General features: G+C 33.3%; 1 protein-coding gene and 1 long non-coding RNA gene across 6 annotated transcripts in view; both read right to left on the bottom strand.

Moving 5' to 3' along the window:
- Positions 1 to 27467, bottom strand: part of LOC127837997 (dipeptidase 1-like) — a 325156-nt gene that overhangs the window by 133451 nt on the left and 164238 nt on the right. The gene's annotated exons all lie outside the window — the stretch shown is intronic.
- On the bottom strand, positions 840 to 20658 carry LOC127837998 (uncharacterized). Its single transcript, XR_008029597.1, has 2 exons — positions 20537 to 20658; positions 840 to 2332 (listed from the first exon to the last, which is right to left on the bottom strand). It is a non-coding gene; the product is annotated as an uncharacterized LOC127837998 (long non-coding RNA).

Here is a 27467-nt window from a genome sequence, read left to right as displayed (position 1 = left end):
CGATTTTATCTGGCTCCAGTTTGAAAAAAAAAACAATGCTTACCGGTATATAAAGATGGCCTTTGTAATGAGATAAAGGAACGATAAGAATCTTACGACAAACAACTAATAATAGGTTGTTTTAATTAGGTTTTTGTTTTTCATTTTAATTGCATTTTTCAAATTTGAATAATCCGAATGCCATTTACCTGTAGTATAATTTGAATAAAGCTCTGAACAAGTTTTTATTCTTATGGAGAGAATCTGTTCTTGGTCTGCTCTAATCTGCTGTTTGTGTTATTTGCTCTCTTAAATTACCGCTCAATTCAATGCACAATTTTACCAATAATAAATAACATTACAACCTAGAGTATATGTATAGAAATCTTCAGACCTGTATACTGTGCCATTCTCCGATATTTAGCATATCGATCAAGTTATTAAGTGACTTTTCTGTTTTTCTTCAACATGTCTTAGGCGGATTTTGTGTCATGGGGTGACGAGGATGAACATTGTGATAGTGAATTTGTTGAGGACATTAATCAGTCCGTTGTGTATGAGTGCCCAGAATGCACAAAGTTAATGAAAAGAACATATGGATTCCATGTGTTGTTAAAAAGCACAATCAAAACTTTAAAAGTATGTCCCCTTATGTACATAATGATAAACTAAATGAAATGTGTTCCGGCTTCTACAGAGGAGCTTATGCAACCATTTATGTGATACAGTCTCTAAGTAAACCTCTGTAGTAACAATTTTAGTCTGTGCAATAAAAGAATGCATGAACATAGTTTTTACAATTTAATGATATTTCATCAAAACTTCATCATTCATAAACACATATCAATACACCTGGCATAAAAAAAATAAGCAATTTATTACACGTATTAAGCAAGTTGTTGATATTACAAAATTAATAACATATCGGGAGAAAACAGCTAATATTCTGCAGAGATGCAGGCAACAAACATGTAAGCATAAGAGCCATTATCGTATGGGGCAGAAAATTCATAATCACATAAGAATTTTTCATCATGGAGATTGGACTATAAATGCGACTGAGAGTGTTAACATGTTTTTACCATAGTCATGTAAGGAAAAAAGCCCCGCCCCTTGGTGGCCATGTTTTTTATGATATAATTGGGACACTCTATAGAGTGTTAAAAAGGTTTTTCGAATCCCGGACAATCGCTCCTACGGACAATCTCTCCTGCGCTAAATTTGACAAGGCGGACAGTCGCTCCTACGATGTTTTGACAGGGCGGACAGTCGCTCCTACGATGTTTTGACAGGGCGGAAAGTCGCTCCTATGATGTTTTGACAGGGCGGACAGTCGCTCCTACATTATTTTGCCAACCCGGACAATCACTCCTACATTATTTTGTCAACCCGGACAATCGCTCCTACATTATTTTTGACTCCATTTTTTTAATCATAGGTGTTAGCCTTTGATCGGCGTACACTACATTTTGCCGTGGAGTCAAAATAATGTAGGAGCGACTGTCCAGATTTTTCAATAGCTATATATAGACATATAAGGAAAAATGCCCCACCCCCTGGTGCCCATGTTTTTGAACCAACCGGAACCATTTTTGAACTTGCCCAAGATATCATTTTGACAAATCTTCTGACCAAGTTTCATGATGACGGACAATAAACCGGAACAATTTTTTAACTTGTCCAAGATTTCATTTGGAAAAATGTTCTGACCAAATTTCATGAAGTTTGGACAATTAATGTGGCCTCAAGATTGTTTACAAGGCAAATGTTGACGCCACACAACACGCACTCCACGACTGCCAAAAGGCGATCAAAAAAGCTCACCATTAGCACATTGTGCTCAGGTGAGCTAAAGGGCAAAAAGATAATCACTAGAAATTTGTTCCCACAAAAAATGGTTCTGGGCAACTTCCTAACCATGAACATGTTCAGTAGTGTGTCCTGCTTCATTAACACATACTTTCATCCTTAAATATGCTTTGCCATGCTTTGATCTGAATGTAAAAAGCGAATGTCCAGGTCTCTAGCGTGCGTATTGACAATAAATTGCTTTGGATCACTTCGTTCAGTATGTAACACTCAACCCTGATAGGCACAGTGATCTCAACTTGACAGTCTCCAACTTCAGCTTAGTCTGGTTCTGTTGTTGACGATGACTAACCACACTGAGTTGCTTTGTCTTCATACAATGCAGTGTTGAGAGAAGTATCATCCTCAGTTCTCAGTTATGGATTCATCCTCATTGAGCAGGAAACCATCCTCAAGCGCTGTTGGGGATGATTCATCATGTCTAGATGGCTTGTGCTTCTTCTGCACCCCATAACTCAGTCACTCCCTCCTGGGCATGGCCAAACTGAAAATACAAATGAGCATATCAGATGAACACCAAATAATATGAAATGTATTATATGCTATTCTAAATTTAGATAAAACAAGAGATGTGTTCATCAGAAACACAATGCCCCCTACTGCGCCGCAATTTGACCTTTGACCTTGAAGAATGACCTTGACCTTGAACTTCCACCACTCAAAATGTGCGGATTCATGAGATACACATGCATGCCAAATATCAAGTTGCTATCTTCAATATTGCAAAAGTTATGGCCAACGTTATTTTTTTTTTCGGACGGACGGACAGACTGACATACTGACAGTTCAACTGCTATATGCCACCCTACCGGGGGCATAAAATATAAAGGCCTCATGGAATTTATAAAGAAGGCCCATAAGCATGCAATTTATAATGTTTCATATGTGAATTATTTTTCTTTCTATCAGCATTTTAACCATTTTAACCCAACAACATTCAGGCTGTTTAGTTGACTTGTTACTGCATAATGTAATAATGGCAATTTCTCCATAAGATATAACAGACTACTGCAGTTGACGGCCAGTTACCTTTAAAATAGGATTTATGTGTGTTACATGAATATTGTAACTTAAAAACTCTTCCATTATACAAAATTCCTTTTCTTGTAATAGAATGAGCTTCATTTTTATAAATTCATTGTCATATTTCAGCAAATGAACACAGAAAGACAATAAACAACCAATCCACCATTTACACCACACAATAACTGGTAATAAGACAAAATGCTGTCTTATTTCCAGGTATTGTGTGGTATTTAATATTACCTGAGCTAAGACACCTTATTAAATTATCTTCCTGTATTATAAATTGATCAACAAGCACCTGTTTTAAATTAAATTCTTAGATTTAATATTCCTTGATCAATGGATTAAAATTAAATTATTAATTAAATTCTTATCTTAATTATTAAATGACTCTTGTTTCAAAACAAAATTTATAAATTAAATCATATATTAAATGATCAATTAATTAAAACTTTCCTTAACTTAAAACTGAAGCACTTTTTTAATTAAGCACATTCTTCGATGATTTTAACTACACAAAATAAACAAACCATTATTTATACTAATTTACACAAAGTAAGATTGTGAATGAGAATGAAGTCAAATTATAAATGTTTAAATTATTATCAAAAGTTGATTTAATTGGGGAGGGCTATTCTCTTATCTGGCACCATACTGTGTCTGCCATTACAGGGTTGTCATTATTAACCGATTGCCGATCGAATTCATCGGTTAAAATCGCCAGAAAATCGGTTGTTTTCCCGAATCTTTTTAAAATTGCGATCGGAAGTTTTTATCATGCAAACCGACAATAATTGACAAGGAATAACCGTAGTATAGTAGAGCGACGCCCGGTCATTCAGTCAGTCCGTTAACTCCGCATAAGAGCTACTGTTTTCAATGAATTTCTCAGCGAGTGGCCAATATTAATTTTTCCAGCTGTCAATCAAATTCTTCTTGGTAAGCACGTCAACTAATCAGCGCTCAGGCAGCCGAATACACGCCGACCCCACGTGAAACTGTATCAAATAGCGTTACATTTCACATATTATTACTGACCGTATATCAACGAAAGAAGCACTGTAGAGCGTATTTAACTAGTTTCCACATATTAAAAATGCTCTTTGATTTTCTACCAAAATAAAATATATTTAAGCAACCTCTGCGCTACGAAGTTGTTATTCAGCATCTAAATATTAAAGTCCACGCTTTCTCCGAGGAAGAATGACGTAATATTATACATGAAGTATAATTTTGGCATGACTTTCATCTGTACATGAAAAACACGAGAAATGTGTCTCTGTTGCTTGAATTTTCTTAATTTTCCGTGAATACTGAAGTCTGAAAATGATTTCGGTAACACATTTAATTATACGCATTTCCGGGAGGCATTTGAAAATACTTCAATCAAATAATGCATTTTGTTATACAAATAGTCTGAACACAGATTGTAATAAGTAGGTAAATAACGTGTTTTGAGATTGCCAAACTATGCATACATATAGGTCTACATGCATCCATGAATGACCTGACAAGTTATATCATGATCCGGAATGAAAAGTACTCGGGAAAATGTAAGAAAGACGCGTTTTTATCCTCAGAAATTCACTTTCACTTCCGCAAACTTTTCTGAAAGGAGGTACATGTAGCAGTTTAGATTAAGTCGTTGATTTGTCGCAATTACTAAATATAAACGGTTCTCAATGCTCTCAAATCGCGTCACGTGATTCACACATGTTCAATGGGAATTCCCAAATCCCAAAATTCAATTTGTATATGCACTCGCATTAAATGGCGGACGACATTCATCGTCAATATTGGTCGTAATTTGGTTTTGAAAAAAAAGAAATTGTAATAATACTAGATAATCGGGTAATGGATAGAATTGGAACATGCAAAGATCTATCAATATAATATGTTTTTACATTGTACAGTATACTAAAAATGTGAAAATCTTAAAAATTTCCTATTCTTTTTAGACCTCATTTTAACTTGTTATGCTCTGAAAATAGCAGTATTTTGCCCCTAAAATATCTAGAATTCATTTTCGGTCGTGGGGCTTCGCCCCCTGCCCCCCTACCAGGGCCTTATCCTGGACCTAGGCAGCCCCCTTAACCACCTGCCGAATCGGTTACTATTCCAAAATAATCCTTTGTTTACAATCATAATGACAACCCTGCATTATAACTTTGATATACATCAAATGATATACATCACCATTCGGTGGACGGACGGACTGACCGACATGTACAAAAAATCTACCCCCTCTTCTTTGAAGGGGGCATAAATATGGGAAACCATAAAACTATTGAAATCAGAAATTTGCTTATATATAAATGCATAATATATTATAGATTGATTATTAAATGAGGCATGTATTGATACGTCTTGCTAATTACAGCATTTAAACTTAGAGCAGATAATATAAAGATTTTTTAGAGAGTAAATTTTCCCCCCACAACTAAAATTTTGTACATAACATCTAACTGTATTTTTTTCTTTATCAATTGCGGATTTTAAAAATTCACTTAACTTTGTTAAAACAGAAAGAGCTTTCTCTTACATCATACATTCTCACAAGTCATATATTTGTACAAAATGCATAAACATATTTTTGGTGTTATTTTGATGCATGTGTATTGTGTATTTATTAATATGGTAGTTTGATGTTTAGCTGTATATGCTTATGTCGCAAATAAACTCGCTGTTCTGTTCTGTTAATTTTATAATATAGGGATTTATTGTGCTCGAATCAAAGTCAGGGGAAGTCTACACTGTGTATTAGCAACCTGCTGTGTTGATCACTATCTTATTAGCTCAATTCACAGGCACCTGGCTACTGTACTGGAAAAATTGGATTTACTGCCAAAATAACTGATTTCATTTATTGCTAAATTGTTGTGTACCTTAAAAAAACTTCAATAAATAGTAAACGCTCTACAATTGTCTTATATTTATACCGTTTGAAAAAGTTAATGACAATTATTGCAAGCGTCCGTTTTATTTACCATTATTATTTTAAATACGCGTTCAATGGCAAATAATACAGGTAAAATCATTATTTGATGTGGATATCAGTACAGTTAATAAATGTTAATAAATGTCTATATATTCTAAGCATAGCATACGCAATTGTATAATTCCGAACTAATATTATTTACTTAAATTCACTTCTTGTATTGAAATGGGTCCACATTCTCAATGTTGTCGTATACAAATGGGTATGCTTTAAAAAAAATCTTGTAGCCCCCCCCCCGGGTTTAATGTCTAGGTGTTTGTTACCCCTCACAGCAATTGCTAGGGGGGGGGGCTACATCTTGTTCGGATTACAATAATTTTAATGTTTAAGTGGTCATTATTTTATGTTATTTTCTATTGATGCAAAGAAATACTTAAATTACTTCCCAAAATGTATAATATATTATAACATTATTATTTTTTTGCAAGCATTCCCCACACATTTGGCAACGTCAATATGGTGAAATAATCAAAAATAATATTTTCATGATATTGTTGAAAACACAATAAGAATCTTTTATTGACATACCATATATATATATCGCTCAAATCAGCCAATGAAATAAATGAAGTGTCTTTATTTGTGTCTAGCCGCAGGAAATTTTATTGGACAGTCTGTCTTACAAAGGTCAGGTAAGGTGAAAAGCTGGCTTAGACAGCTTCCACGAGAAAGTACAATTGAAACATATACATGTAACTGTTAAGCATGTGCTAATTATAGCAAAAAACAAAACCTGCATATTTAATTGGCTCTGGAGATAATCTGTCTACTGGGGTCGGTGATGTCCCCCAATAGCTTATCTTATCAGTTAATTTATAAACTGCAGTGTGATAGCTCTTATAATGAGGTGAAGCAAATGTCTATGTCACAAAAGAATGTTACTCTCAGTTGCAACTGGGCAGACATGTGGTCAATTACTCGAAAAAAAATCAATGAAATTAATGATTTTAACTTATTTTTTAACATGATTAATGTTTTTTTTCATTGATATATTATTAATTGGTAATCTCAACCAAAGTGATCAAATTGATTACAAATGTATTAATTCATGCATTTAATAATATTTGGGCTTCTAGACCCTTTATCAACCACTGTTCATCTATAAAAAAAATCCTATTCTTATTACGGGTGTCACGATACGCTCCCCTTCATTACTAAACGTATCGCGGTACAGTGTGTACGATACAATATGTACCGGGATACGTATTGTCAGATGGAAACAAAATACAAACCATTTTAAACCATTTTTTCAATTTTATTTAAAGACCTTTTATTTAAAAAATTACATTTTTTACAAATTAAAGAAATGAATGTATGTAATTTTATTTTAAATTCATGATTACAAAATTTGTCATTTAAAAATGTGATATGAGATGATATTGGGAGAATTTCCGTTAACATTGATCCAATTACTGTGCCACATATTTTATTGATTGCGCCAATGGAATCTTTCTTGCCGCGTATTGTTACAACATCCAAACATTAAAAGTTTACTTGGCGCGTTGGCGCATATGAAAAATGCTGTACCGTACCATACGCACTCGAAGGCGTATCATGCACTGTACTGAGAGGAGACTATTACGATATACCGTCCCACACAGTACCGTGACACCCTTAATTCTTATCCTATTAACTTGCACAAAAAAGAAAGATGCATAGTACTGCACGATTATTGCATTTGATGTTCATGGGCATTTGAAAAGTGCGGTCACTCATCAGGGTTTTTTTTGGCCCGATTTTATAGCCGAAATTCGGCTATGTTCCCAATCCCAAAAAGTATACTTTTTTCCCAAAATGTGGAAAAAAATTCCCAATTCCCCCCCCCCCCAATTTTTTTTTTTTTAGAAAGAAGCGTCTAAATGCATATTTTATCTCAATTGTAATTCAATTACATCTAACAAAGTATTAAATGATTTTGTTCTTTTAATTTGAATGATTATAAAGAGTTATATCAAATTTAGTATTTCCCTAATATGTGGACTTTTCGTTTGGAATAAAAAGGCTAATGAATTTATTTTCCCAATTTCTTGAACGTGCCGATAAAATTCCCAATTCCAAAGCCATGGGCTATCTTCCCAAAAAGTGGAAAAAAATCCCTGCTCATTCAACTTCTATCAGAAAGGAAAGAAAATGCCATAGTCTCTCCACTGGTGCAGAAGTTGCATGAATTGCTTTTTCAAAATGTAACTTGTATACATGGGTTAACATGGTTCACTAAAATTCTCATGAAATCAATTATTTGACTGATTACTTAACTGTTCCCACACCTAATTAAGCTCCAACACTTATTTTTTGCATAAATGCAGATCATCAATGCAATAGACTGTATCCGGAACTCCACTAATCGTTAGGTACAATAAACTTTTTACCATTATGACCCTAGTGTCACATGAATATTCTCGTACCGTACTTGCTTAGTTTGAACAAGACTATTTCCAAGCAATATAAGTCCAATACCGATGAAACTCCACCATTTTCAGCAATATTTCTAGTCTATTTGTTGCCATACCAATCAGAATTATTGACATTGGAACACAATGAATTGACATGCATAATCTCCATGTTGCCTTCTATCCATGTTTCAAGTTTCATGAAAAAATATGTAGAACTTTTAAAATTATCGCAGGATCCACTATTTTCAGCAATATTTCTAATCTATTTGTTGCCATAGAAACCAGAATTCTTGACGTAGGAACAAAATGAAATGACGTGCATAATCTCCATATTGCCATCTATCCATAATTTCAAGTTTCATGAAAAAATATGAAGAACTTTTAAAGTTATCACAGGATCCAGAAAAGTGTGACTGACTGACTGACAGACAGAGCAAAAACCATAAGTCCCCTCCATTTTCACCTGTAGGGGGAATAAAAATACGCATTCCCGTGGATCTAGGTCAATTTTATTTGTAACTCATGTAAATTAGCCGAAAAACCAGTTGTAGGCAAGTTCCAAATAAGAACTATTGTTCAGACTTAATCCCTTGAAATACCCCTTGGACCGAGAGCTATCAGAGATCTACACCACTTGAGTAAATAACTACATGATAAGTTGGCAAGTATCTGATGTTGTTAATGTGTCATTTGTCTTCATGAATTGAAATTGAATCTGCTTTTTGGTCAAAAGTAATCATAATCATAAAATAATAATGAGTAATGACCTCTTGTAGTGGTAATCTATAAAAGTATTATTTAAGTAATACAAAAGCTATAATTAATGATCAATCCATGATTAATGAAAAAAGTAATCAATTAATAATCATGATGATTAACAATTATGATTACCCCATGTCTGCTACTGGCAACTTATTGAAAATATAACCCCATTTCTCAGGTAAAAAGTTTTATCAACTCATCAAATAATTATGAAATGGTATTTGTACTAAATACTTCAGGTAAAAATGAAAGTTAGTTTTTAAATTTGAGATTTGCACAACAGTAGATAGCAGCTTGTGCTTCAGTGATGTGAGACACAAAGAAACTATTATCAAGCATGTGCAATACCCTTAATGTTTTGAAGCATATTTAATTTGCATGAAATGTACAACTATTTTATCTTGAAATAATTAATGAGAAAATCAGAGCTTCCCTTGACATACTTTTTTGTATCTTCATCATACCCTAGGGTGAATTAAAAAGAGACAAAACAAAAACACAATTTCTGATAGAATATTGGAAATAGTGTCACAAAGCATTTGGAGATTCTCAGAATGTTCAAAAGAAATTGTAAATACATTTTAAATGTTTATTTATGGATTATGATGAACAATTTAATGATCAATATAAAATGTGCTTATGAAATGCTGGGAACAAATTAAAATGAATGTTGCCTGATTGAAATCCCATTGTGTTTTTTCCAGAGACTATTTATCATCTTTGATTTGAGGTGTGAGCATTTAGAAGCCCTTAAATCAATTGAAAGTCTGTCACATTGAATCTTAAATTATGAGTCTGAATATTGAATTGTGTAAAAGGTCCCTTTTTTGGGCTGGACTAAATGACTGCCAACTTATGACATTGAACAACAAGTTTTACTGTAAAGTGTCAAATGAGCAGTACAACAATTGGCCAAGTGACACCCCATTTGCACAAATATTTGTTTGGTACTTTTTCAATCATTTTTGACCCTAGCATTATAACTCCTTAGTAAACTCCTAACAACAAGTATCGTTGAAAACGATGGATGCTCCCCGATGATGCGCTTTGTCAATCTATGTGTTAATAACCACCTAAAAAAAATCTATTATTAGCCTCGGTGACCTTGACCCCAAATGACATCAAGCGTCATCAAAAGGTAGGTCTATATATGTAAGGTACCTACATGCCAAATATGTAAGAGATCAGTAAAATATTGAAGGCGCTATGAAAAACTGTAACAAAAGTGTGACGGAAAAATATATAATAAGCCTCGGTGACCTTGACATTTACCCCAGTGACCTAAAAACTCATCAAAAGGTAGAGGTCCATGCAAGGTACCTACATGCCAAATATGAAAGAGATCGGTAAAGTAGTTAAGGCGGATGGCCCTATGAGAAACTGTAACAAAAGCGTGACGGAAAATCTATTATTAGCCTCGGTGACCTTGACCTTGAACCCAGTGACCTCAAACCTCATCAAAAGGTAGAGGTCCATGCAAGGTACCTACATGCCAAATATGAAAGAGATCAGTAAAGTAGTGAAGGCCCTATAAGAAACTGTAAAAAAAGCGTGACAGAAAATCTATTATTAGGCCTCTGTGACCTTGACCTTGAACCCAGTGACCTCAAACCACATCAAAAGGTAGAGGTCCATGCAAGGTACCTTAGACATGCCAAATATGAAAGAGATCCGTAAAGTAGTGAAGGCCCTATGAGAAACTGTAACAAAAGCTTGACAGAAAATCTATTATTAGCCTCGGTGACCTTGACCTTGAACCCAGTGACCTCAAACCTCATCAAAAGGTAGAGGTCCATGCAAGGTACCTACATGCCAAATATGAAAGAGATCGGTAAAGTGTTGAAGGCGCTATGAGAAACCGTAACAAAAGTGTGACGGAAAGAAGTAAGGAAGGAAGGAAGGAAGGACAAACTGGCCACTATATGCTCCGCCAAAATTTTATTTCGGGCAGCATAAAAATATAACACTTGTTTAACCCTTTCCCACACAAAAGCAAAGTGGAAGTGGCTATGTGCAAACAGTATAACTTCAGAACAGCCTGTGAATAAAACACAGGCTGTTCAGGTTTTATGCTGTTTGCTGCTCATCAGTATCTAAGGGTTGGAAATGAAGCCTTTAAAACTTGGATCTAGTAAGAAAGGTCTTGAATTAAATATAACTTTCTAAGTGACTACAAATGCGTCAAAATACGTATCTAAGGGGTAAAGGGATAAACAAAAAGTAAGGATTTGTAGTAAAAAACTAAGAAGATTGCCAGTAATATTACAAACAAATAAAACTATGTATTTAAAACTGATAATATTGTCTTTGTGAAATTAATCTGCAGATTCATTAGCCCATTGTTCTCAATAATTAAATCAAATACAACTGATAGATTTACCATGCCAACACATTGTTTAAAACAATTATTATAATACTTGTTTTCCTCAATAAAAAAACAACTTATTTCGTATTCATTTAAAATTAATAAAAAACCCTCAAATCTCAAGATTGTTTGACCTGGAGATAATAAGATATTTGTGTGGAGTGTGTCCTTCAGCTTATCAGTTACTGTGTTACTGATTGTAATCTAATAAACCGTGGGTGACTGTGCTCTCTAGGGGTCTAAGGTGACAAAATAAGATAAGACTGGATGCATGTATTTAAGAGGGCATAAGGCACTATTTGGATTTTTTATATTAATAAATGACATTAAATAAAAATGGAAACTAACAAACTAACAGCTCATAGATTATGGGCATTCAATAGTGGTGATATTATATTGTTAGTAAAAAACAACTGCATTAATTTATCAAAAAGAAACTTAACACATAAAATTGTCTATTTGGTATCTGAAAAATCTTTTCTTGCTGAAATTGTGATGTACACACCATCAATGCATTTGGTTACGTAATATCCCATATTTCTACGAATTCACTGATGGTATTGACACAACTTACATGTAACTGTAACAATAATAAATATTAATAATAATTATAATGCGAAAAAGTTTCCACCGTAGATTTTCATTTTCAAGTAATTGATCGCCTGATAATAAAGGCCAATTTGGTGCAGTCACACCAGCAACCAGTATTCGATTTCCATTCTGGGACCAGGGTCCATGTAAATTGTTTCGGTGGTGACAATACAATATAGGTGGAGCTTAAATTAGGTACTCTGGTTGATCCACATGGCACATGACCATGTCAACTTTAAAATATGTTTTTCAGTGAGTCAGAGATAAATGCATAGAATTAAGCTCTTAATATTGAAAATTCTTCCCACATTTTGAGTCTTAACTGCAGGAGCTCCAGGTCAACACATTGTCATTAACATGATAATACATATTCATTATCACACACTGTCATGTAATTATTCAGGTGAGGAAGGAACTAAAAAATAAAATATATGCACACATGCAGACATTTGTTCACAACCTGTGGCTTTCAAGCCTAAAAGATGCAGCAGACGTAAACATCCTGAGGTGTGAAAAATGATGTTCAATAAATTTAAAATAATCTACAGTAGATACACTTGATTAACCACACAGACGAAATCTACAGTACTGTAACGACACTGAATTGCACTTAAGTATGTGAATAATTTCATCATTGTTCAATTAATGGATTTTTTTCAACATTTGACCAACAAAATTTTTGTTGTAGTAAATACATTCAATACCAACAACAAAAAAATCAATTATAAAAGTGGATAACATTCATTAACCCTTTCAGTGCGGGAACCGAATTTTAAAGGCCTATGCAAAACGTGGTGTCTCATCAGGATCCAAACTGTTTGCTATTCTGATAGTATTCTTTGAAAAAAATCAAAGAAAATGCTAATTTTAGAAATTCAGCAGACGACATTTTAGCAGACGACAAATTTCCCAGCATGCAAAGGGTTAAGGGGGAAGGGGATATATTTTTGCCCAAATTTCAAGTTCCTAAAGGCAGCAAACAGTCAAATCCATTTCATCAAAACAGAAAGTGACACAAGAACGCCTATTTGTGTCAGTGTCATAACATAGCGCTAAGGCAACATGCATTGAAAATAAAACCAAAGACAAGGCCAGCTTCTTCACTCGTGAAACTATTGCCCTTGATCTTCCCCCCGGAAGCGAGACAATTCACCCCGAGGAGACAATTCACCCCGAGGAGACAATTCACCCCTGCTCCCTAGACAATTATTTTGGATCTTTTGCTGTTTGTTTAGGATTTAGTAATTACAAATATCTGTTTTCTAAGGATAGTTATTTGTATTCTTTTTTATTTCTATGAAGTTCTAATAAAAGCATATTAAGATGTTCTCAGAATTTCTTTCTTTTTTTCATAAAATTACTTGCAATTGAAACATAACTGTGCTTTTTATCTATTGATGTTTGTTTTTGTTATTAACAATATCTTATTATAACACTGTATTATGTGAATTGGGAATAAGACATCAAACTGGGAATGGACATCATTTTGGTGATTTTCTCAAACAAAACTATTCATTTCATGATCTACATATATTTTTGTAATACATTATCTATAATTTAAGATTAATAAGAAATTTTCCATGACTTTTTCATTAACAGTGATTGAATTTGTTTCATTTAAAGTGTATTTTGAAACCGTGTCCATGCGCGGCATGGACAGAGTTTCATTTCATGAGGATTTTTTGTTTAAATTGATAAAAAATCAAGTTTTGAAGTAAAATCAATTTAAATGATGCTATTATATATGCAAGTATATGTTTTAATTATAATTTGTAAAACTAGATAAATGCAACTTATAAAACTGCATATTATGCACTTTTGACAAAACACAATTTATTCCCAAATTGATGTCTTATTCCCAATTCACATAATACGGTGTTTTATTAACAATATCTTATTATTGTTTTTATGTCATTAAATAATTTATTATGTGTTTATGTTTTATTTAAGATTGATTTTATTCATTTAAACAGTTTATATTTGTAAAAAGTGTATAAATAAATAATAATGGTATTGGATACATTATTTGGAAATAATCTAATTGTTTTATTTGATAAGTTATGCAAGATTTCGAAATTTTTATAAAATTACTATATTTATTTTTAAATGGGAAATATAATAATAAAATATTTGTCACATAATCAGTCAACAAAGTAACAACACCTAAAAAACAACCTTTTTCACACCCATAAAGGTATCAATAAACAGATAATCTGTCAGGCATTTAGAGCTGATGAGGGTACTGATTATCTAATGGTAGATAAGGCTATTACTGATTGGGGTTGCTTAGAGATAAGGCTGTAGTATGGAATGAGTTAACATACTGTATGATTGAAGTGGACTTGAATTGAGTACAATTTTTGTAAAAAGTACATTACATTTCAAAACATTTTTAAGAGGAGCATACTAGTGGTATTATAGTAGATTTAATAAATCATGAGGTATTCGTGTATAAGTAGCATTTTAAAAAATTATAACATAAAATGGTGTGAATTTGATACTGGCTTTGAAATGAATACTGATAATTGCAGACTAAAATATGTTTCAATACACAACATAACAAAACACAACTTCTATCACTAATCCTTCAATGAGAGAAAATCCAACAACTTAATGGATAATAAGAATAAAAAAAATAATTTTTTTAATGAAACACTTTTGTTTATAGGCAGTTAAATAAAAATTATAATCAAAATATCAGGTGAACAACAATGGAATTTTTTAATACAATACCAGGTCTTAGAATTGCCCAGCCCAACATAATTATTTGTCAATGTGTGTAACTGAAGTCTTTGTTTATCTGTGTTGACACTTTGATAAAGCCTTGTCAGGTGTGTGAATGCTTATCATGTACCATCATGTAACTCTAATGGAACTCAAAACTCCCCATTTTTCTCATGTAACTGCGGCGTGCGTCAGGGAGAAATTTTATCGCCCATCCTCTTTTCCCTTTTCCTAAATGACCTTGGGAATTACTTAGAATCTAAAGGCCACTATGGTATAGAACTTACAAATCCAGAAAACGATATTGCTACTTTTCTCAAAATAATTGTACTATTACATGCAGACGACACAGTCTTAATTGCTGAAAATGCCCAAACACTACAAAACTGTCTGAATGACTTTGCTGATTACTGTAAAACATGGAAGTTAAATATAAATAAGGATAAAACAAAAGTAATTATTTTCGGATCAAGGCAAAATAGAAACTTCTCTTTTAAAATAGACAACACGTCTATAGAAATTGTTAACTCATACAAATATCTAGGTGTTTTTTTAGCAAAATCTGGTAGCTTCCTAACTGCAAAGAAACATCTTGCACAACAAGCAAGGAAAGCAATGCACCTACTCTATTCAAGAATTAATAACCGTAATTTACCAATATATCTGATATTAAAACTTTTTGATAACACTATCCTGCCAATATAAACATATTCAGCAGAGGTTTGGGGCTATGAAAGCATTGATTTACTAGAGAAAATACACAATGAATTTCTGAGAAAAATTTTCAATCTAAGAAAAAGCTCCCCACTTTATATGATATACGCAGAATTCGGAAGATACCCCATAGATCTCACTATAAAATGCAGAATGATTGCATACTGGAATAGATTAATAACTGGGAAACCGGATAAATTAGCATATCTCATATATAAATACATGTTAAACCTTCCTAACTTTGAATCTAAATGGATAAATTATGTTAAAAATATCTTCACACAAACTGGCAGAAATTACATATGGCTAAATCAAGATCAAATCCAAAATAAAAATATAAAGTACACTATAAAGGGCATATTACTTAATCAATACCAGCAAACCTGGCATACCTCACTTCAAAACTCAACAAAAGGCTTAAACTATTCAATATTTAAGGATAAGATTGAATTAGAGAAATATTTAATCACACTAACTAAATATGAATCATCTTTATTTATTAAACTTAGAACTGGTAATCACTTTTTCCCAAATGAGACAGGTAGATGGACCAATCAAGACATAAATGAGAGAACATGCCCTCATTGTACATGCAGAGATGTGGTGGATGAATTTCACTACATGCTTATATGTCCCTTTTTTAATGAACATAGAAGGAAGTTTATAAAAAAATACTACTACTGTAGAACAAATACGCTAAAATTTAAAGAATTGTTGACAACAAGGTCCTTAAAGAATTTTAAAAAATTCTGTAAATTCATAAAAGTATTATTTCAAACATTAACCCGCTGATAAGTTTAACTTGGTGTATATGTTAAATTATGTTTGTTATCTTTTATGTATTTCAACAATTAAACCTCATAAGACTAATTCATATCCACAAAAAATATTACTTTAAACGCTAACACGTTGATAAATTTATTTATATAGAGAACAAAATCATGTCTAATGCAGTACTTTTTGCATTTCGTCTCAATCAATCAATTAATATTTTATAAGATGAATTAATCATCTTACATATTGGTATTACTACATCATAGTTCATGTTGAATACCTAACTTCATTCATTACGCATGTTTAAAATATTTGTACGCATGTTTTTTCAATCTGGCAACAAATATCAATGTCACAAATTTGAAATTACTGATTTACTCATAAATGTTGTTAGCAAATTGTGATTTATATTTTAAACCTTGCACTAGCCAAATTATATGCAATGTACATGTATGTTTGTATCTCAAGCTTATTGTTAACCTTGCTGGAATATGTTTTTTAATCAATGACACTTGACACTTATTACTTATTGCAGCACTTCTACTCATCCCCCCTCTCCATCACCCATCCATGCCTTTCACCATTGATTTCATGTGCCATGTGTAAACTTACACAACTTCACAAATACATGTACAGTAAAGTACTTTTTGTCATGCAATCTCACTACTGCAGGTCAAATCGACACAATTTAGTACATGATTATATAAAGCTACTTGCTGAAACAATAACATAAAGTCCTTTACTTACGAATCACATGGTCACTGACACAGGACAAACATGGGCATGGTTAATCAGGCCTGACACAACATCGGTCAATGTCACGTGAATGGGTCACTTCACATTTGATCATTACTTAATTTAAACACACCAATTAATCCCAAGTAGAATTACATTAACAGACAATTTCGGTCTACAAAATGTAAATCTATACGTCACTTTTGAAAGTTTAGTTAATATGCAATCTATAAATGAAACACTCTCCACGATTATTCTACAGAGGAAACAGTGAAAACACAAACAATACGCACATTTCTGACCTAATTCCAGGGTTTACACACAGATCAGCGAAGCGCTGCAGACAAAAATAAATTAACCAATCAAATTCACCGGGTTTTAAATAGAACCGAATGGAAAAACCATAGCTATAGTCTGCATCAGTAATCTATGTAAACAAACAGGTTATTCAGGCCAAAGGAATAAAAAATGTTTATTTCTCAGGTCAACATCATCATTCCCCCACTCAATTCAAATGTATGTCTCATATCTTTTTTCATCTCCACTTCTCTTTCTCTTTTCTATTTTCTATGTAAAATTTAACACCATGTCACAATTTTTAATAACTCTTTGTAAAAGATGCATTGTCACTGTATACTCATGTGTCACTATATTTGTGATTTGAGCTTAATAAAGGTTATGTTGTTGTTGTTGTTGTTGCTTGATTGTAATACCCATTAATAGCACGCTTCCAACCAGATTAAATTTCCTTTCTTTAATTAAGGTTTTCTTATCAATTAAACCATAATATTTTATTAAATTAATTATCCCATCTAACATGAATAAATAAGTAATTGTCATCAGGGGTGGCGAAATCAAATGTCCGAGTTGCCCGTCAGTCGTACATTTGCTTATCTGGGCAACTGATTTTTTCAATTAAGTTGTCCGTGGACAACAAGTTTGTTAAAAGTCGGGTCCAGGTATACAAAAAAATGCATTGTATTAAAGCCGTAATTAAGTTTTACAAAACCGGATGTTGACATGCGATTACATTGTCAGTGCTATTTGCGGAGCAATCAAACTAAAATACGGGCACTCTCCTGCGCAGTGATCTCCCTTATTCTATAAGAGACCAGGAGCATGCCGCATTTTAAACATTCGGCCCGACTGTTAGACAGTGTACAGACTGGTTTCTTTATTTTTACAATCAGACGGAAATAAAAAGTATCAAAGTAAGATAATCAAAACACGGTCTACCTTGTTATTTAAGACGACTTTAATGGTAAAAATGGAACATTTAGTTTTTTTAAATCTTCAACAACGGAGCAGAAACCCGAAGCTTTGAGCAGTCCACCTCCAAAAAAAACTAAGAAAGATTATGATAAAAATATGATCTAAGTATACGCACCAGAACTTTTCAAGAAACTTGGCTCACAGATTTTCAATGGTTACCAGTTGATGATAATCTGTTAATCAAATTGCTACCAGTAGCGGCGCAGAGCCTCAGTCTGATGAGGTCGACATATTGGATTAGTTTAATTTGTTAAGATTACGATGTACTTATGTTCAACACATGGTTTAACACTAGCTTTTCAAGATTAATAGTTTTAGAAAGTCTTTATATTGTTTATAATATACTGCTATAATGATGTACTATTGAAATACAACTATAAACAAAACTAGCAAATCATACTCATTTTGGTATATTCCACATTGTTTTACATTAATCAATAAATGCGTTTATAATTTATATAAACATTAACGGACAAGTGTAGTTCAGCAACGGACAAGTTAAATTTCCTAAATGGTTGTCCGTGGACTAGTATAGTTTTTTGAGATTTCGCCACCCCTGGTCATAATGTAAAATTCTAAGAATTAAATTAAACTAATTAATCAACTTCAATATTTGACAAAGTTCTCAAATAATAAAATAGCAGTTAACCTAATAATATTATTTCAGTCTTCACGATAGTTTATTTTATCCACTAGCCATTCGGGCTACTGGAATGGTAAAGACAAGTAGCCCAGCAGCAAAATTACTAGCCCAAAGTAAATTTGTTAAAATATACACCCTGATAAAGGGTTTCATCTTTCAATAGCAGTTAATCTATTAAAAGTAAAATTGTATCCAGGGTATGTTAACTGTAAAGCCTATTGCAAAAACAATTGCAACACAATATAACAAGTCAATGTAATTATGTCCTTTATTAATTATAAGTATTTAACATGTGATAAACAACTTCTTCGTTCATCTAATCATCACTGCAATCCTGGAGATCCTCTTAGTCAGAAACCATATCCTGTAAAACAAGCAACCTGATAGTTATTTTCCAGAAGTTTACTTGACAAGTGAAGGCATAGATGGCATACTTTTATCATACATGTTGACTTTTTTCTTATGCTGTGATTTTAAGCGTAGCTTATTAAACTCTGTCTTACAGAAGTAGCTTCTCCTTCATCACTGATTTTTTACCACTTTTCTTGAAATTCACGTTTCCGTGATTTTTCATAGTCATTTGTTGACTTACGATCAGATGTGGGCAGTTTCTTGCCAGGCATCACTCCAGCTACGTATTTAAGCATTATGCAGCCTTATGCGCGTAGGGACTTACAACTTTGGAAATAAACACACAAACAAGGTTACAAAGTAAAACGATGTTTATTCGGGAAATGCAAGCCGCGTACGTCGATAAGTTTACTTCAGCAGAAAACACATCAGCATGACGTGTGCCACTAGTAAATAACCAGTAGCAGAAAACACATCAGCATGACGTGTGCCACTAGTAAATAACCAGTCTAAATTGTTCACCACGTGGCCTGTGTTACGACTCGAAAATGACCGTTGAATGTATGGACCAATCGGAACGCGTTTAAATCTCGTATTTTAGGCGAAGTTGAACGAAGTTCTGTCGGAAATCTTCGCGAAGTACTCACAAAATAATGACTTTTATCACACTTAAAAATGAAACAATATTGATACACGGAATTTCTACTGGCCCGACGGGCGTACAATATGGCAATTTTAATAGGCCGGAGCTATAATTTACACGCCCAGGCCAACGGGCGTGCGCTTATTTCGCAGACTGTTATTTAAATCCAATGCACAAATATTATAAATACAAAATACTTAATTTGTTTCAATTTTATATGTTGTAACACAGTTTATAGAAAAAAAACATTGGTTGGATTGCATTTGACAAAAAACACTATTTCATCTTTCATTTACATACTACATTTATTATCTTCACATCAAAATTGTGCTACAAAGTCAAAATTATAACCCCAAACATCTGTTCACAACTTATTTTTAAATATGACAAAAGCAAATGACAATACAATATCATATAAAAAATATGGCAGTGAATTGTCTTGGGGGTGTATTGTCCAAGGAAATCAAATTCTGGAGTGAATTGTCCAGGGGATGAATTGTCTTGGGGGGTGAATTGTCTGACACCCTTTCCCCCACCCACCTACTTTTTAATGAAAAATTGAGAAATTTTACCCATTTCATGGCATGCAAAGTACATTCAAACAGAATGCAATTCTAGTTTTGGCTACATTACTCATTAATTTCAACCATGTGCTGTGCTTATTTACCTACAAGTCTTAAGATTTTTCACAATTTACCTTTAAAGTTCTGTTCTGTTTCTGCAGCGTGAAATATTGACCTTCGCAAAAACCTCCTTTTTGGAGATCCAAAATATCGTCATTGTGTCACACCGGTCTTACAATAACGTAGTGACGTCACCATTTATGTATAGAATGAAATATCGTTGCAAGGGAGCACTCTGGATCAGCAGACGATTTATTTCATAAATCAATATGAATATCTTACGGAGGAATCCGAGATAGCCGATGTATCACGATTGGCAAGGGAGCTGTCCCTAGTTTCAATGTTTTTTTTTACAATATTTTGAGACATTCTTTCTTAAACCTAACACAAGAAATACCTTTTATTAATTCCTAATTGATTTTTAAAGACCATAGGTTACCCATACCCTAAAGATATGTAATTTTTCCCCCTTTCACTGATATGTGCTCGGTACGACTAAAGAGCGTATATGTCTATGTAGTGTCTATCGCAACCGTTGTTTATTTTTGGTGTTTTCACTTCATATACACTTATATTTGTTAATGCAGCATCAACATACTACAACAATATCCCGGAAAGAGAAAAATAATGCATTTGAATATCAACCGTAGTTTCGTTTTGACAACTGACGACATAAAAGATTCGATTTACGAAGTGAATCTAAATCTAGTTTTAGTGCAGATTCGTTCATACGACACAAATACACTATTTTGTTTTACGGATCATTTCGGATTAGAGGACTGGGTGAGTCATGTAAAATATCGATTATAATATATACTTTTTATAAACAACTGGCAGCAAGATGAGTTGCAGATAATTCGTCAGTAACCACATTTAAACTAACTCTTTTGACCTGTTAATTATGTTCAGCTCAATTCAACAGTGAAACATGCCCATAATATCACTTTAATTGTTAATTTGGAATTGTAATAATAAACCATATGTCACCTAATCAGTCAAGAAAGTAACAATACCTGAAAACACCATATCCTATTTCCCACCCCTAAAATTACAATAAACAGCTAATCTGTCAGTCATTCAGAGCTGATGAGGGTACTGATAATCGAGGGGTAGATAAGGCTACTGATAGGGGTTGCCTAGAAATAAGGCTGTAGTATGGAATACTTAAATAAATATTTTAATTTGTCATGCTTTACAATTTAATATTTAATTAATGTAGAACTGTAACTCATGTTCAAATTTTAATAATGCTGGGCAATTTTATTAAATTATTAATTAAATACACATTTGATTCTGTAAAATTGTATTATGACTGATTATTATTGTAAAATTAATAATCTTTGCGTACAAAAATGTTTCAATACATGTAGGTATGATAATCATGTATACTCGGTTTATATGATACTAAGCTATACGTATTTGTACTCACGTTAACATTATTGTTATACGTTTTTTACTTATAATTGTGTGCGCAATAAGTTTTCCATAGGTAACGGGATCTTCATTAATAGTTTTATGACAAATATTAAATTCTTAATAATTCATAGTTCTATCAGTCTTTATGTTATATTCATTAAATTACAATATTAGTGTACATATTGTAAATCTTTGATAATGTGTGTAAATATTGAAATAAATATTAAAATAAAAGTATATAGATGTATGTCTACTTGTGTACATATTGTACAGCTTTGATACTGTATGTAAATATTGAAATAAATATTAAAATAAAAGTATATAGATGAATGTCTACTTGTGTACATGATAAAGCTTTGACAATGTGTGTTTCAAATATTTTAATAAAAATAATAGTTTAAAAAATATATTTTAAAAAGTACTTTTACTGTCTGTTATAATGTGCCGATAATGTAACCTGGTGTAAACACAATTTGTCAAAAAAATGTGTTATTTTGTGAAAATATTGCAATAAAAAGTATTGAACTAAACTCTGAAAGTATTTCTCATTTGTGTTTATGCATAAATAACTCATTCAGAACCCATCAACACATCAATGGTTTCACTACCGTGCGAGTTGACTTTTAGGTACGAGTTGACTTCCGTGCGAGTTGACCAAACAACGTGCGAGTTGACTACCGTGCGAGTTGACTAAGGTACGAGTTGACTGTAAACCTTGTATTGTGGAGTCGTCGTGGTTATTGTTGGTTGTGTGTAGCCTAAAAACAATGTTCATATTCGCGAACATGACTTTAGAGTTCGAAACATGATAATGGCTAGAGAATTGATCTATTTATGTTAACAGTCTTAATTATATTTTACATTAAACTGTAATTTGTTGATAAAAACATTGCAGAAAAAGCATCAATATTGCAAATATTCGATCATATTCGCTCGTTTCGTTCATATTCGCGAAAATGAGTCATATACGCATTATAGACGGACCCAAAATTTCGAGCAAAAAACTTCAAAAACTGTTAAACGGGAATAAACAACACAATAATACAATTCCGAATGACAATAAGTATGTTTCCAATGTTATTGTCTTTCTGCATTGTATTTATCATCACAAAAATGGATAAAAGCAACGTTTGGATTATCAAAAGGTAAATGTAATATATTTTCGAGATAAGTAACTTTATTATTTATACAGTCTTTCAAAATTATGGAACGTTTTAAATTCATCTTTCCAGAAATAGCAATATGTGGGTCTAATCTCTTTCAAAAAGACATTTTATTCAACGTAACGTACCGAGTTAAGAAAATTCAAAAATTATAAATTGATTTTGACACCTTAAAAAGAAAACATCAATTATTTAATAAAGTTTGGTGTCTTTTACTCTTTATTCAATAGAATATATTGCAATGGGTATAAACTGTTTATTGAAGTCTGATCCCCCCCTCCCTTCTCTGGTCAAACTCCCATTGGAGTTCTTTATAAATTGGAGTTAGACGGGGATCCCCCGTCAAACTCCCATTGGGGTTTAATTTAAATGGGGGTTTGCCGGGGTCCCCCGTGAAAACCCCATTGGAGTTTAATGGATATGGGAGTTTCACGGGATCCCCCGTCAAAACCCCACGGGGGAAGAAAATCTACAAACACTTTATTTTCTTATTAAAGTACATATTTCTTACAATTATAACTTAAACATGTGTATTTGTAAACATTGAAACAGAAAACAGAGCATAATATTTAAATTACATTTTGTGTAAAATATAGGTAAAATTCTCCCGTCTGGAGAAATCTCCCGTTGGAAAATTGCAATTCTTAACGGGGGAGCCAAAACCCCGTTGGGATCCAACGGGGGATGGCAACTTTATCATCAAATAACTCTACTTTCCCAAAACATTTTTACTCTTTCTTTTCAGTTATATGTATGTACTCAATGCCCCCTACAAATATGCAAAATTTCATAACAATTGTTCAATAAATAAAAAAAATAAGTTTGCAAATAATCTGGATTTGCAAACTTAATCTGGATACTGTTGTATTGTAAAACTGTTTTATTTTGTCAAAAGAAAACGGTGGGAAAATTTGTCCCTGTGCTTAGTGTCTACTTGTTGAGTGCTTAAAACGGACTGTACATAGGCCACATTGCTGCGGCGATTGTTTTAATTGTTATTGTTTTTTCTGAAAAACTGCGAAAGGTCAAAGTTAAGCCAGTTCTTTAGCAAAATATTCAATGCAGATTCGTCATATCGATGGCATTCCGCTGATTTTCTTGCAGTGAAGTCAAACTTGCACCTCAATTTTAATCCAAGTGGCGCCTAGTCCATATAAACGTACTCCCTGAGCCTTTGATAATTTTTTCTATGGCGTCCCCGTGAGTCCATATGCACCCCTTCATTAACACAATCGCAGTGCTGCGCAGAGATTCCGTACGCATCACTTTACATACGTCGTTCTTTACCAATTAAGGAAAGCGATAATTAAACTTCATAAACACATACAATTTACGTTAATGGCAGCGTACTGACGTTATACTTTGATGCAACCTAAAAAACACGACGATGTTTCAACATACTATTCTTTCTGACATTTTTACTTTTGAAATTTGGAACAGTGTAAATATTCGACATCTGTTCGACAAAGTTATCGACTTAGGCTACATCAAATATAACGATGTCCAAAAGATTGGTGTACTGCGACCTAACCAATGGCGACTTTTTTAGTCCGCAACATTGCGACTGTTTTCCAATATGGTGGATAGAGCTTACGAAAGAATAACAAAATAAATAAAAAACAATTACTTCTTGCTTTAATTGTATTATTTGCATGAGTTTGTGCTTTAGACAGGTAAACGTTGATACGTTTGTGCAGTATCAGTGTTCCTAAGCCCTTGCAGTGGTTATCAAATTATGCACCTTAGGACAATAGACAGCGAATTGCAACTCTCAGCAACCCTTTGGGTTATTAAGATGAGAGTTGAATTATTGCAACTAGGTGGCGCCAGGCAGTTATCTTCAAGTGCGCATGCGGTGAACACCTTCATTACACGCTCATGTACCTCGGGTGTATTATGTATGATAAGGGCTCGCATTTCAAGATGTGGATGAAACAAATACATTTTCCTTGTCGGCTGGAATAAACTCCAACATTTTTGGATGTGTTGCAGAGTAGGTTGTATAGCTGGCAGTCTGGCTTAAAGCCATGATTACTCTTTCGTGTGAATTGTGTAGCTATGGAGCCAACTCCTGTGTTCCGAGTCGTAAGTTCGGGTTTACCAAAATGATATGACCGAATTCAGCAACAGCAGACTAAAAAAAAGAATAATTTTATAAATTAACTGCACTAAATCGTATATTCGTATGATTGCTGTAGCTTGTGATTTATTATTTGATTTTTACATAGATGGCAATAAGAGACAGTCTGGAAACAAATAAATAAATAAATAAAAATAAAAAGAGTGTAATCGAAAGGCCGAACATTTCAATTTCCGAGATATAATTTAACAATTAGTGAAACATATATATGATTTAGCATTGCGTTATCACTCTTGTTATGCTTATCAAACAGTTAGACAGAGGAGTAAGATAAATGGTGGAATGATCCGATGCGATACAAAAACAAGCGGCTCGTACTTGTATAATAAATGGTTTCCAGTGAAGATTGTCAGGAACAGTTTCTTCATTAACAGACGCATTCGCACACCGCAGTATGACATCATTTGAATCCATAAACGGTACGGCATCATCTGAATTCATAAACGGTACGACATCATCTGAATTCATAAACGTTTCGACAATATTTTAATTCAAATACGGTACGACAGCATCTGTTCTCACAAATTGAACGACATCATCTACATTTATAAACTGTGCGACAACATGTGAAGTCATAAATGGTACAACACCATCTGAAGTCAAAAACAGCACGACATAGTCTCAATTCACATACGGTACGACATTATCTGATTTCCTATAAGGCACGACATCATCTGAATTCCTATACGGCACGACATCATCTGAATTCCTATACGGCACGACCTCATCTGAATTCTTATACGGCACCGTACATTATCTGAATTCATGTACGGTGCGACATCATCTGAATTCATATACAATATGACATCATCTGAATCCATATACGATACAACATCATCTGAATTCATAAAGTGCATTCTCTGCATTCATCTATGGTACGACACCATCTGAATTCATATAAACGGTACGACACCATCTGAATTTATAAACTGTACAACATTATCTGTATTCATAACAGCACAACATCAAATGAATTCATAAACTGCCCGACATCATATGATTTTATATAAGGTACGACCTCATCTGAATACATAAACGGTACGACGTCATCTGATTTCATAAACAGTACGAAATCATCTGAATTCATACACAGTACGACATCATCTGAATTCATACACGGTACGCAATCATCTGATTTAATAAACGGTACGAAGTTATCTGAATTCATAACCGGACGACATCATCTGAATTCATAACAGTACGACATCATCTGAATTCAAACCCGGACGGCATCATCTGAATTCATAAACGTTATCACGTCATCTTTATCTATAAACAGGCACAAACACACACCAAAGTATGACATCATCTGAATTCAAATCACGGAGTAAAGCAAAATACAATTAAGTACCGAGGAACATAGTCGAAGCTGCTTTCACATATGTTTTCATTAGATAGTAATAAATATATGTCATTAAGATATTCCAATGGGTGTTTGCGAAAAATGATACCAATCAGTGGTCATATCGTAAGGTCCTGACGTGGGTCATGAAAACGTGTATATCTTTTCACGCTTAGTATATTTAAACATGTATGTAATCAAACAATGTGAAATGTCAGATAGTACGGTAATTACATGTTTCTTCTGCTCAATATAATGTCAAGATCGTAAACGTAAATCTTGCGCTCAGGAAGGCTATACTGGATGGACGCAACCAGATGCGTACTTCATTGATCTGTGCAATAACTGGCTCCATAAATGTCCGTGCTGTTTCTAAAACATAGGTCACGTGAAATAATTTACATTATCAATTTGAAATACAATTACACACGTTTGATCTTTTCGCGCATGTGAGTTTATTTATTGTTTATTACACGGCAATTATTTCTTTTAAAAGGTTAAAGGTTCGGGTTAAGAGTATGTTTTGATGACTTTTGCATCGTCAATTGTATTTCACATTAATCCCCTGATCACTGGGATATAAGTATTGCATTAAAACTCGGCAAAGTATGCAGCCACGTCAAATTTGACTTATTTTTCTCAACGGTACCTATTTAAACATCTGAGCGGAGAGGAGTAAGCGTGGGGTGGTTTTTTTTGCTCATAAAAATCAAGGGGTATTCAAACCAGATACCTTCCGATTCCTAGCCCAGCATCCTGCCACTAGACCACTGTTTTTTAATGTGTCTTCTAGGAATTTAATTGAACGTCGCGTTGACATGCAATCCGAACGCATGCAACTTATGATTGATTTCTATACCTGTCAGTAACCCGAACAAATACATTAAAATGTTTTTGACTCTATTGTTGTCAACATGTGTATTTAATTTATTTGAATTATAAAA

The sequence above is a fragment of the Dreissena polymorpha genome, chromosome 7 (assembly GCF_020536995.1).
Source record: "Dreissena polymorpha isolate Duluth1 chromosome 7, UMN_Dpol_1.0, whole genome shotgun sequence".
Classification (NCBI taxonomy): Eukaryota; Metazoa; Mollusca; class Bivalvia; order Myida; family Dreissenidae; genus Dreissena; species Dreissena polymorpha.
Note: the sequence above shows the minus strand (reverse complement) of the source record. Positions and strands in the feature narration are given on the sequence as shown.